This window comes from Mustela putorius, unplaced genomic scaffold (assembly GCF_011764305.1).
Source record: "Mustela putorius furo isolate JIRA1106 unplaced genomic scaffold, ASM1176430v1.1 tig00000905_pilon_pilon_pilon, whole genome shotgun sequence".
Classification (NCBI taxonomy): Eukaryota; Metazoa; Chordata; class Mammalia; order Carnivora; family Mustelidae; genus Mustela; species Mustela putorius.
The window spans coordinates 2581556-2596299 of record NW_025421511.1 but is presented as its reverse complement, the minus strand read 5'-3'; positions in this window follow the sequence as shown (position 1 = coordinate 2596299).

Below are 14744 nucleotides of genomic sequence, written 5' to 3'. Positions count from 1 at the left end.
TGAGATCATGACCCAAACAAAGCCAAGAGTTGGGCGCTTAACCAAATGAGCCATCCAGGTGCCCCAAGAAAGAATATTTCTATATAAATAGTGTGAAAAGGTTAAAATACAGGATGAGGTAACATTCACACATGGTTAGTATAAAGTATTCTGGAAACAATTAGTAATGTTTCTAAGGAAATGTGACTACATTGCAGTTACAAAGAATGTTAACTGTAAAGAATAAAGGATATTGATTTTGGAGATAAGTGAGATTCTGAAAGGTGTGCCTTCAGATGAGTGTGTAAAAGAAGGAAAACATGTATGCCTTTATCTCATAATATTTAAGCACTAGCTCAGTGCTGCGTATTCAATGGTGAATAGTTGTGAATGGAAAATGGGGAGAGAAATATATCTGCGTACCTACGCTGCTATACAGTAAAGTATTTCCAGTGGGAAGTCATGGATATAAGAACAAATTTAAGATACTATGGCCAGCTCTTGGGCCTCACTGAGAATCTAATAAGAATTTGAAAATTAAGTGAAGGAAGTTGTTTCTGTAGGCTAAAATGAGATTAATGTAGAAAATTAAAGAATATGTGAATTACTTGAGGATCTTCAGCCCAACAGGACCTGAAGGCAACTTGAAAAAGAACATGCAGTATCTAGTTATGAACATGACTTTAGAACGAGTATTTATCAGTCATCTTTGTTAGCCATAAAGGCACATATAGGCACCATATAGAAAAGTTGTCAGTCTCCACCCAGACACTGCCCAGGGGCAAGGAGAGGTTTATGCTCTTGGATTCTACACTTGCCCATGGATTGAAGAGCTTTTTCATGGGAGATGGGTGAGTCACGCTGTCTTGGCATCGTGCCACTAGCTTGATTGTTCCAATTTGGCTTTACTTCTTCTGAGTCTATGATCAACAAATGACCTTCTAATGTTGCCTTATAGCAAAGCTCAAATAGGAGAGATTGAATATATTACTTCCTCATTCATAGCAATTCTCATGGATTAATTTTATCTTACTAACTGTAAGTTTGGTTCATGTTCATCTGCACTGAGATATATTTTTATAACATCCTACCTGATATAACCATAATACAAAGTATAAGAAATGATAATTTTCACATGCTATGATTCAGGCAACAAGAACCATGATCCCTGGGAGGAGAAGAAACCAAGTAATCAAGCCCTGAGCTTATACCAGTTACTGCTTGAAGTTTCCAGCCCATGTGTCAGGGAAGGGACACCCACGTGGGGCCATGCTGGTGCCCTGAGCTGAGGTAGTTCAAGGCAGCTAAGGGCTCTGCACAGAATACCAATGAGGAGGTGCCTGTACAGAGAGGATACTGCAGACATATACAGAGGGGGTCCCCTAAAGTCTTCAGCAGAGTAGTGATCAGTGTGTTGGAGAGAGGAAACTCCTGGAGGCTAGTGGGAAATTTTCCCAAGAGGACCACAGGAACACAGCTCATATTCAGAAAGGGTCACAAATAGTGACTATTTCCACCAGCAGATTAGAAAACTTCAAGAGTATATATTGAGAAGAGTACTCAGAGGGTTTTGCCTCAGTAATAAGGTATAATTAGTTTTAGACTAATCACTGCCCAACAAATCTTAAAAGCAACACCTAAAAAGATGAAACAATTTGCAAGTAACATAACATCATTTCACAGCAAAGCTCAAGAGTAGTTCTAGGAACACAAAAGCATCTGATGCCACTTAAGGTAAGGCTCACACCATCTACCAATTTAGAGTTCTGTTCCCTGAAAACAACTTCACATGAAGGCAAAATAAAGACTTTTTAGACATAGGAAAGCTGGAAAACACCAGTAAAGCTCCACTAATAAACATGTTAAAAAATATCCTACAAGCACAAGAAAATGATACCACAGGGAAATAGGGATCTACCCAAGGAAATAAACAGCATGAAAGGATAACTTTATGATTAAATACATTAGATGTTCATATTATTTATATATTTTTAAAAGAGAATTCACTGTTTAAAGAGAGTGATCATGATCTGTGGGGTTTATGAGGATTGTAAACATAAGTTATATGACAGCAGAAGCATAAATATTGGGAAAAGTGAAAACATACTGTTATAAAGTTCTTATTCTGTAACTGTGGTGGCATAACATCATCTGAAGGCAGCCTGTGATTTTATAAAGATGAATTCTAAAACCCCAAAAGATCCACTAAAATATGAGAGTGTATGCCTAATAACCCAACAAAAGAGATAAACTGTATTTTTTTAAAATGAGCTAGTGATTTCAAAGAAGACAGAAAAGGAGAAAAAGGGAAGCAAAGAGGAACAAATACAAAACAAATAGCATACTGTCATTAAACTGAACCATAGCAACAATCGCATTAAGTGAAAGTGATCTAAATACCATAATTAAAAGGCAGAGACTCTCAGATTGCAGGAAGGGTGGGGGTAAGCAAAATCCAGCTACATACTGCCTACAACAAACCTTAATTATTAAAAAAAAAATAGTAAAAGGATGTAAAAATATATCATAAGAATATCAATTTTAATAAAAGCTGGTAACCATATTAATGAGACAGCACAGTTTTTAGAAAACAATAGTATTACTAGGAATAAAGGAGGTCATATAATAATGTTAAAAAGATTAAGTCATCCAAAAGAGAAAGTAGCCCTAAATAATAGAATGCTATGGTCTGAATATTTGTGCCCCCAAATTTCATGTTAAGGTGATGGCCTTTGGGAGGTGCTTAAGAGATGAAGGTGAAGCTCTTATGAATGAGATTTGTGTCTTATAAAAGAGAAACCTCTGGCTCCTTCCATCAAATGAGGACAGAGTGAGAAGGTATCAACTGTGAACCAGGAAGAGGGCTTTCACAGAACATGGCTATGCTGGCACCTGGACCTTGGATTTCCCACCCTCCCAAACTGTAAGAAATAAACTTTTGTTGTTTATAAGCTACCCAGGCTATGGTATTTTTGTTATAGCAGCCCAAACAGACTAAGACATAGAGCTTCAAGATACATGTTGTAAAAACTGACAGACCAAGAGAAATAAGCTAAACGAAATCCGTAATTGAGATTTCACTCTCTCTCTCACAATAACTGCTAGAACAAGACAAGCGAGGATCTAGAAGACTGGAAAAACATGACTGACTTAACTGATATTGACAAGACAGCCCAAAGAGCAGAAAGAGCATACTTCTTAAGTTCACATACAACATGTTTAAAGAGAAATCACGTTCTGGGCTATAAACCAAGGCTCAATATATTTATTTAAAAGGATTCAAATCATATGAAGAAAGTTCTCTGACTACAATTAAATTAAATGAGAAATAAATAGCATCTATGGAAAATTGCCATAAAAAAAACTAAATAAGTTTCTAAGTAATTCATGGGTCAAAAGGGGAATTGAAGGGGGAATTAAAAGATATTTTAACTAAATTACAATAAAAATTCAGCATATGAAAATTTGTGAAATGCTGCTAAAGTGGGGCTTGGGGACAGGAATCATCTATAGAATCATCTATATAAGAAAAGAAAGCTCGGAGTGTCTGTGTGGCTCAGTAGGTTAAAGCCTCTGCCTTCGGCTAAGGTCATGATCCCAGGGTCCTGGGATTTAGTCCCGAATTAAGCTCTCTGCTCAGCGGGGAGCCTGCTTCCTCCTCTCTCTCTCTGCCAGCCTCTCTGCCTACTTGTGATCTCTGTCAAATAAATAAATAAAATCTTAAAAAAAAATGAAAGAAAAAAAGTAAAGAAAGCTCTCAAATCAACGACCCCAGTGAACACTTGAAGAAACTAGGAATTAGGGGCACCTGGGTGGCTCAGTAAGTTAGGTTACCACCTTTGGCCTTTGGCTCAGGTTCTGCACGCTCTCTCTCTCTGTCAAATAGATTAAAAAAAAAAAAAAAAGAAAAAGAAACGGAATTTTAAAAATTGAACTGAGTAGATTAAAAAAAAGGAAACAAGAAAGATGAGAGTAGAAGTAAAGATACAGAAAATTAAAAAAAAATGGAAAAAGTCAATAATAACTACATTTTATTGGTTAGAAACCAGTTAAGGTCCCAACCACTCTCAGTGGAAGAAGTTTATATAAATGTAAGAATATCAGGAGGTGGACATCATGGTGATTACATTACACTCTGTCTGACACAAATTCTGACTAAATACATGTTGGACCTATACATTGAAAACTATAAAACATTGTGGAGAATAAAGTAATGAAGACCTAAATAAATGGAAAAATAGTCCATTTCCATAGGTTGGAAATCCAGTATTATTAATGTCAGATCTACTCACATTTATCAATTCAACCCTAATCAAATTTTTTGTTGAAATGAAAAAAATTGAAAATTTTATAAAAAGTGACAAAATTATTCTAAAATTCTTATAGGAATTAAAATATATCCAAAATGTATTTTAAAAAGCACAAAACATGAAGTAATAACTTTATCTGACCTATTTTAAGTCCTCAGTAATTATGACAGTGTGGTATGGACATTATGATGGATAATAAAAAAAGGAAACAGCACAGAGAACCCAGAGATTGACCTAAACATATAGAGACAATTGGTTTTTGACAACCAGTTGAAAACACAATTAAGAAAGAATATTCATCAATTAGAATGGCTAAAATTTAAACCAACAATGTGGCTAGAACAGATGTTTGGAAATGCACATGAATTGGATCTCTAATATAATGCTTGGGGATATAAAATTTAAAACTACTTTGAAAAACAATTTTATAGTTCCTTAAAAAATGAAGCACACATAGTGTATTGTTCAGCTATGCCATGGTTTGGTGAGTAGCCAAGGGAAATGAGATGGCACATCGCGCCATGACGTGGACGTGCAGTGAGTTCGACATTCATGGACGTGGCCGCTTTACTGGTGGTGCTCAAGCACTGGAAAGAAACAGAAGGCCTTTCAACAAGTGCATGGTTGCACTGATTGTATACCACGGAATGGAGCCAAATCAGCAACGAGTAGACCGAACACATGTAAATGAATCCCAACATAATTATATTTGGAGAAAAAAGCATACCAAAAAAAGAGTGTACTGGGGGGTTTCATTTATAAAAATCTCAGGGCACGTCAACCAATTTAAAGGAACCGGAAACGAGTCAGTGACTGGGGCTGGGGAGGGGTAGGGATGAATTACCAAAAAGCTTGAGGAAACAGAGTGATGGATGTGTTCATTATCTTCATCGTGGTGTCGGCATCAAGAGCATCTGTGTATGGCAAAATTGACGCCATAGGACATATGTAATATGTGAATTTACATCTGAATAAAGCTGGGACAAGGAGTTGAAATACTCACCAAACAGAGACCTGCTACTGGTAACCTGAAAAACGGTCTTTTTCTGAGTCTGCAGACTGAGGCTTGAGTATTGGATTATGGTAAATGTTCAAATCCCACAAGAGACATCCTGGATGTGGACAGATTCCTGGTCATCTTTCTGGCATTATCCGCTCCCCTCTAAACCCCGGCTTTCCTGTGTAAGAGATGTTTTTTCTTTTCTTTCTTTCTTTTTTTTTTTTTTTTGAACTTACATAAACTCTAGGAAGAAACTCGAAGGTGCTACATAACTAAGGAGTGGTGTTAATTAGACAAAACCTGGTGCTTTTTTATAGCCTGGAAGACTGTCACTGCTGATCAGATTCTTTAGCAAAAATAGCTAATTGGGTATAATGGGTCACATTTTCCTCCAGTGGTGTTTTCTTCTCCTTCTTGTTGCATTGTTTACAAATAGTGTTGTTAGGGTGATATTTATATTTTGAGTTGAACAGCAGTCTAATACTGAATCACTTACTTCATAATATGCCCGATACATATATTTAGAGTCCCCAAAGAGAAGATGCCATTACTTCATATTTATTTATATATTTTTAATTTTTTAATGGAAGCATTGTTGTCAGACAGCATTACTTTAGCCTCAGGAATACAACATAGAGATTCTGTAAGTCTACACATTATGCTCCATTCACCACATGTATAGCTACCATCCCTCCCCATACAGCACACTGCAACATAATGAACTATATTCCCCACGCTGTATCCCCCATCCTTGTGACTTTCTCATTTCATAACTAAAAGCCTGTATCTCCCACTCTTCCTTGCTCATTTTGTCCATCTGCCACCTCTCTCCCCTTTGACAACCAAAAATTTGTTCTCTGTATTGATGGGTCTGTTTTCTGTTGGGGTTTGTTCATTTTTTTTTCCCTTAGATTCCACATATAAGTGAAATCATATGGTATTTGTCTTTTTCTGTCTGACTTATTTCACCTGCTATAGTACTCTCCGTGTCCATCCACGCTGTCCCATGTGGCAAGATTTTATTCTTTTTTATGGCTGAATAACATCCCAGTGTGTGTGTGTGTGTGTGTGTGTGTGTGTGTATTTTACCCTTACCCATTCATCTATCCATGGACATGTGGGCTGCTTCGACATCTGGCTGTTGTAAATAAACATAGGAGTGCCTATATCTTCAAATTGGTATTTTTGTTTTCTTTGGTTAAGTAAAAGTGGAATTTTTTTTGATGGCTACATAGTATTCCATTGTGTATATATACCACATCTTCTTGATCCATTCATCTGTTGATGGACATCTAGGTTCTTTCCATAGTTTGGCTATTGTGGACATTGCTGCTATAAACATTCGGGTGCACGTGCCCCTTTGGATCACCACGTTTGTATCTTTATTTGCGATAACATGGATGGAACTAGAGCGTATCATGCTTAGCGAAATAAGTCAAGCAGAGAAAGACAACTATCATATGATCTCCCTGATAATGAGGAAGTGGTGATGCAACATGGGGTCTTAAGTGGGTAGGAGAAGAATCAATGAAACAAGATGGGATTGGGAGGGAGACAAACCATAAGTGACTCTTAATCTCACAAAACAAACTGAGGGTTGCTGGGGGGAGGAGGTTTGGGAGAAGGGGGTGGGATTATGGACATTGGGGAGAGTATGTGCTTTGGTGAGTGCTATGAAGTGTGTAAACCTGGCGATTCACAGACCTGTACCCCTGGGGATAAAAATATATGTTTATAAAAAATTAAAAATTAAAAAAAAACATGGTAAGAACACTTAAAAAAAAAGTGGAATTTTTTGAGTCATGTGATATTTCTATATTTTTAGTTTTTTGAGCAAACTATACTATTTTCCATAATGGTCACATCAATTTACACTCCTACCAACAGTGCACAAAAGTTCCTTTTTTTCCACATCCTCACTAAAATTTTTATTTCTTATCTTTTTTACTTTAGCCATTCTGACAGTGTAAAGCGATGGCTTGTGGGAATTTATCAAAATAAAAAACTCTTGTGTAGCAAATAAAGCCATTAACAAAACAAAAATGCAACCTACTGAATGGGAGATGATATTTGCAAATTACATAACTGATAATGGGTTAGTATCCAAAATACATAAAGAATTTATACAACACAACACCCCCTCAAAAAAATGACACAAACAATCAAATTCAAAAATGGGCACAGGATCTGAATAAACATTTTTCCAAAGAAGACATACAGATGACAATCAGACATATAAAAAAGATGGTCAGTATCACTCATCATCAGGGAAATCTGTATCAAAACTGCAATGAGGGGCGCCTGGGTGGCTCAGTGGGTTAAGCCGCTGCCTTCGGCTCAGGTCATGATCTCAGTGTCCTGGGATCGAGTCCCACATCGGGCTCTCTGCTCAGCAGGGAGCCTGCTTCCCTCTCTCTCTCTCTCTCTCTCTCTGCCTGCCTCTCTATCTACTTGTGATTTCTCTCTGTCAAATAAAAAAAAAAAATCTTAAAAACAAAAAACTGCAATGAGATAGCGCCACAACCATACTTTATAATTCATTCAGAGAATCATATCTCCAAATGGAAACAAAAAGATATATTTCACACATTCTACACAGCTTAATGTCTGATTCTGCTAGGTTTCCAAATTGAGACGCTTTGTTCTCAAGGTAATATAAACTTGCAACCTTTAAGAACATAAACAAGAAACCTCAAAATCTTGGATTTTCTGCACCTTCAATTAAGAAACAAAGAGAGCTTTGATGTTTTGAAGCTATTTTGTAACAAATATCCATTAGTATGTGATAATTTTAAGTTATAGATTGTCCGTGGAGTGATAGAGACTGGAGAGATGGTCACTAATCACCTGATGCCTGTACAAGGACCGCCATCGATAAGATGAGAAATAGCAAGTGTTGGTTATAGAGAAAGAGAACCCCCGTGAACTGCTGGTGGGAGCGCAAACTGGCCACTAGGGAAAACCACTAATTAACTTACTAAAAAAAAAAACAGAGGGGGAAAATGAATATTCATATAGAATTGGACATAATTTTTTAAAATAATTTTTTAAATTTTTTATAAACATGTATTTTTATCCCCAGGGGTACAGGTCTGTGAATCAGCACTCACCAAACCACATACCCTCCCCAATGTCCATAATCCCACCCCCTTCTCCCAACCCCCCTCCCCCAGCAACCCTCAGTTTGTTTTGTAAGATTAAGAGTCACTTATGGTTTGTCTCCCTCCCAATCCCATCTTGTTTCATTGATTCTTCTCCTACCCACTTAAGCCCCCATGTTGCATCACCACTTCCTCATATCAGGGAGGTCATATGCTTACACCACACACAAAAATAGACTCAAAATGGATGAAGGACCTCAATGTGAGACAGGAATCCATCAAAATCCTTGAGGAGAACACAGGCAGCAACCTCTTTGACCTCAGCCGCAGCAACATCTTCCTAGGAACATCGCCAAAGGCAAGGGAAGCAAGGGCAAAAATGAACTATTGGGATTTCATCAAGATCAAAAGCTTTTGCACAGCAAAGGAAACAGTTAACGAAATCAAAAGACAACTGACAGAATGGGAGAAGATATTTGCAAACGACATATCAGATAAAGGACTAGTGTCCAAAATCTATAAAGAACTTAGCAAACTCAACACCCAAAGAACAAATAATCCAATCAAGAAATGGGCAGAGGACATGAACAGACATTTCTGCAAAGTAGACATAATTTTTTAAATGTGAATATAAGAAAAGCAAAAACACAAATAGAAGAAAATAAAAGCTTGCAGTTTTTTCAATTTCTGTTTAAGAATTTGAAAACCTGGATGAAAATGATGATTTTTCAAAAAATGTAAATTAATATTTTATGTTCCCAAGAAAACTACTAATGTCTAAGGTACTATTACTGTGGAACAAATTGAGACCGCTTAAAAAAATCTACGTTCTCCTCCCCTCCCAAAAAAAACCTAGTAAGTTTAAGTCCACGTCATAGGTGATTTTAGCTCTTCAAAAGAGGTCATTCCAAAGCTCTTTAATTTATTTCAGAGCATGGATTAGAGAAGGAAGAAGAGAAAGTTTTTGTCTGTAGCGCCATAATGTTGACACAACATCTGAGGCCAAATTTCTAGACCAGTAGCACTTGTAATACATAATGGAAAATTTAAAATGAAATACTAAAATATTCAGAATAGAAACAATATCACAATATTTGTAACACGTTAAAATAATTCATAGTAACCTATAAAAAGGTTAAAATTATCTCCTCGGGAGCAAAGAAAGCATTTGATAAAATCCACCATCTGATAAAACTCCTTGAAGTGAATATTTTGTTGTTTTGACCTGATAATCATGTGTGTGTGTGTTTGTGTGTGTGTGTTTGTGTGTTTCACCCTAAAACTAATATGTTTAATAAGAAAACATTAGAAGCACAGCCAGTGAAAGTCAAAAGGTAAGAATGTGCACGATTACATTAATTATTCACCATTTTTCCTGAAATACTAATAGTGTGATGAGGATGAAGAGAAAAAATCCTGTTTATAAATTGTGGTTTTGTGAAGACTCTTGAAAGACTTTTCATTGTTGCCTCCTTTGTGCTGATAATTCAGCATGTGCTGTGTTATAAAAAATGTGAAAAACTCAACTTCACAAATGTAAAGAATACATCTCTTCAAATTATATTTTGGTTCTTTGAATCCATGTTACATAAACATTAGGCTCAATAATTGAGAGAAAAATTAGTGGAATCATAATTTCTATATAAATGGTTAATACATTTTTAATGATGAAAAAGCAGAGGATGCATTCCAAAGTATAAAATGTATTCCTTAGAATTAAATTGTCTTGTGTTAACATAAACTGTTTCACTCTCACTCTAATCTTACTTTCCTATCTACAAAGCTATAACTGAGACCATGTTTATATGAATGCATAACCAGCTGAACTTCAAATATTAAACCACAGCCACTGTATAGCTTCTGTTTGAAATTACAGATTCTCTCGTGACATTATTCCATTTTAGGAAAGAACTTTTAGATGCTTTGGAGTTAATCATGCAATGAGCCGTCATGCATGCGTGTTGTGGGATTGCCCAAATGTCAGCGCACTCCTATTAGAAGGAACTTAGGTTATGTATCACCTCCAAGTTGGTACAACACATTGCCCCTACAGCAGATCTCGTATATACGTTCAGTTAAAATGAGTTAAAAATCAAGGGACTTCGCCAAGAAGTGATTATAGTTAAGCTTGTTCTCACAGAAGACACATTGGGGTGTGGGGTACTTGTAGAAGGTGACATTTTCAGAGCTAAAGGCATTGCTATAAATACTTTATAATAAGCATGTTCTCTATACCTTTGTAACTTGAGAAATGGACAGTTGGTGAATCAGTAAGCATTCATATTTTCTGCAGGATCCCTATGCCCTCGAGTCCCTCATAAAAAGATAAGATTTCTGACCCAGATATTTTCTGATAAGGGGATTTTATAAATATATTACAAAACCAAAACAAATAATAACAATAAAGCAGCATTCTATTATTCTGTGACAGGGACAACTCTGCTCCTCAATTAATTTCTTTGTTGTCCCAAATTTCCTAGTCTCCTAAGAGTCAGGCTAGTCACGTGATGAGTCCTGGCCAATGCGTTGAGGACAGAAGAATGTTTCCCATGCATTTGGGAGCATAAGAGAACTGACAAACCACAGTCAGACCTGTTCTTTTCTGGTCCAGCAAACCAGAAGCCACCTTTTTTAGGAGATGCCTCCAGAGGCGTGGGTCCAGGAGTGGAGAAATCCCTAGACCACGCACCCTAGGCATGGAGAATGAGCACATCTCTTTCCGCTCTGAAGATTCCAGGGCTGTTTTTCACATGGTTCCTTCTGATAATACATGTCCCATGTTTGTTCCAGAGCCCTATATGAAATGACTTCCTAGAGTCCCTTCATGGGTCAGAGTCAGCAATGACCTGCTAAACCATGACTCACTAAAAGAAACAGATACAATTAACTAATGACATGGTAGAATGGAATTTGAGTCTGCTCCCATGATGGGTTGGGCCTCCTCCTCGAGAAACACCTGGATTATTCATCCCCACTAAGTAGAGCTTGCCCCACTGGAACGTTTTCCTCTGTCTTTTCCTTAACGAACTCAATTTCCTCCATTATTTAAGAAGATTGCTGTATGATCTAATCAACTAGTTGAAGCCTTGTGTTGTTGACTTGCTGAATTGTCTTAAGGCCCTGTGCCTTGAGAGATGGATCAAGCACATTTATCCTAAGGTGTTCATATTGGGGAAAAACATTCCCAAACTCTGAAACAGTCTATCTCAAAATAAGACATTTATTGTGTAAATACTCAAGGCTTCCACAAAATTAACTTCTTCGATCTCTGTGAGGGAAAATGTGCCACACTGAAGTCAAGGCAAATGCTGGACAGTAGAGTAACAGACTATAATGGGCCCTCAGGACATGTCTTCTCAGAGTAATAATCTCTCAGGAGAGTGATCCCCGCTGACCCCAGGCAGTGCTGCCACTCCGATATTTTGCTCCTCTGGCTACAGTGATTTGCCCAAGAATGGGCATCTAATCCAACTCTGGCCCATCAGATTCTTTCCCTGGAACTATGAGCCTCAATGGATGTGAAGCTTATGGACCAGGACCTTCTAAAGACCATGTTTCCCACTAAATTGCCTACAGTTGAAGAAAGACACCGAAACATGTGTGAGGAGGGATGTGGAACCTGAAGTTCTGAGTGGCCCCAGGCCCACCCTGTGCAGACCTGAAGCTTCTCTGGTCACCATGTTTCCATGTTTCTTAAGATGGCTTTTCTGGATCTTCATTTCTATGTTTTCTTGATGTCTTTTTGAGAGCTTCCCCTCTGTCAGCCTTTCTCTTTGTATTATTTTTCTTTTTATTTCAAATTGGTTTCCAGTATTTAAATCCAGATTTTCTAGAAAATGTGGGCCACATCAACAATTTGAAAATGGAAGACAACCTAAAGCAAGGGTTCTGGTGATGAGTTACTTGCCATTCCAAGTATTTTTAGGAGTAATTTGCACAGAAGTTGCTGACGCCATAAGAGTGTGAGAACCACCCTAGCTAGGTTCCTTTTCAGCAAAAGAATCATTAAGGAAGCAAGCCAAACTGAGCTAGCCGGCACCTTGGGGATTCTGCACTTTCTTATCTACCCACTGGAACTACTCTTTAGATGTAGCTTCCACTGTTGGGAGGAAACATGGCCCCAGTATTGGCTTCCTTCTGCCTCCTGTGCAGGAGAGCTGGGAAGTCTAGCTTCTATACTTTGCATCTTTACTACTACCGCTTTCCCTACTTTGAAACCCACTGTTATCCCTGGATATCAGTCTCAATGGACCAACAAATCAAAAAGACAGCCTATCCTGCTCTACTTCTGTGCTCAGGCCACATCAGACCTCTTGAACTCCTTGTTCTCTGGGAAAAGAGTTGAACCATAACAAAAGTGGTATCAGGGCACCAAGAGCTCTTACCAGCCTGCCGCGGGGAGCAGAGACACACAGAAGGTGTTAAAGGCAGTTGCAGGTAGATACCTGATAGACAAGTACTGGGAAAGAAGGCTGGGAATAAGACAGGAACAGGTGGCACTCCTGATAAGACATGCTTCTGAATCTTTACAGAGAGATCGCCATGCGATAGCAGATAATCTGCTGGATGCCAAAACACCTGATCTATAAATGGTACGTTGTGTGACATATATTCATGACTCATGTACATGGCTTAAAGTTTAAAGTTAAAATTTTAAAGTTTAAGCTTAAAATATAAATACACGCATAGAGAGAAATACATGATAGAGTGGAAGCTCCAGATGTTTATCCAAATTTGACTTTGATTCATTTTCCATCTCTGAGATTTTAATATGTTCACTTTTGTACTTTCACATGATACAGGAGCTTTAAGCATAATTAGTATGCTTGACTTATTTTAGGATAACACTGGATTTTTTTCAAAGGTAAATCCAACATTAAACAAAAAAAAATTCTAAAAGAACAAATAAAAGGGGGAAGATAGCATGTGTGGTGGTTAATGTGGTAGTCATGCCCTACTCCATTATCAGTACGTCACAGTGTGAAGCTCGGTGTCATACTCTGGGAGTCTCATGGTGAGACAGATCTAGCGGATGTAGGTGAAGGCGTAGATGAGGGTTTGCTGAGTATCCGCTCGTCCCTGCTGGGATACAGGCGTGAAAAGAAAATGCCTCGAATGTTCTCCACACTAGTTTACATCTCCCTGGCTTATTTCTTCACAGTTCTCTGTATTCCTTTATAACCTATAACAATACTAATAAATTTTCTGCATAATTGTCCATTTAAATTTGCCCCTTTTCCTATGTTAAAGGATTTTTTTCTAAGATTTTATTTAAGAGAGAGAGAGAGAGAGAGAGAGAGAGAGAACAGGCAAACATAAGCAGGGGGAATGGCAGGCAGAAGGAGAGGGAGAAGCAGACTCCCTGCTGAGCAGAGGGACTGATGTGGGACTCAATCCCAGGACCCGGGGATCATGACCTGAGCTGAAGGCAGATGATTAACTGACTGAGCCACCCAGGAGTCCCTAAAGAATTTTTCAAAAGATCCATAGTTTTCTTCCATTATGTTTGTTTATTTCCTCTGGTGGGACACAGAGTAGACGCTCGATACCTATGTGTCTTGGGAACTTATCAGGAACAGAGGCAGACACAGCCAGCATACAGAGAAAACTCAAACAGGAATTGAGGACTGACAGCAAACAGGTCAAATCTGCTTGGATGTATGAGTCCAAACACCAACTTTATAGTGCAGAAAGGCAGACAGCTAGGATCAGCAAGTGAACGTCACAGAGAACTAGTCATTATAGAGGAGAACTTTCTGATTCTGAGTTCATCCCCAGATGAAAGAACACATCTGGAACCTCGTCAGAGACTATGATGAAGAAGACTGGTTCATGGAAACTGGAGATAAGAGGCTGAATCAAGGCATGTCAGCATAAATAAGTTAATACTGCTTAACTATAGTAGATAAAATGCATCAAAGCCTGAGAAAATGAGTGAATAGAAACAGAAATTTTTTAAAAGTTCAAGAATTCCAAACAGTGACTGTGGAGATCACTATCGATTTTGAAGGGATCAGTCTTTGTACTGGAGAACTGTGTGAGCCACTGTGGGAACTAGGTGACATGGCCAGGTTCTGTGCTCCGCTCTGTCATCTGCTAATTTCATGACTCAGATATGTGATTTTTACCTTGCTATTTCCTTACCTTCAAAATGCAGAAATTGAGATGATCTATCTTTCTATGACTTCACATCCTATGATAGAAGGTGTGGAAATAGTGGAACCAAACCTCAGCATTTCCCCCAGTACAACCAGAGCTGTGCTGGTGATAGAGACAATGATGGGAAGAAGACTGACCGAGAAAAGGGAAAGCTGATGAAGAGAGATAAATGCTTGTGATAATCCCAGACATTAT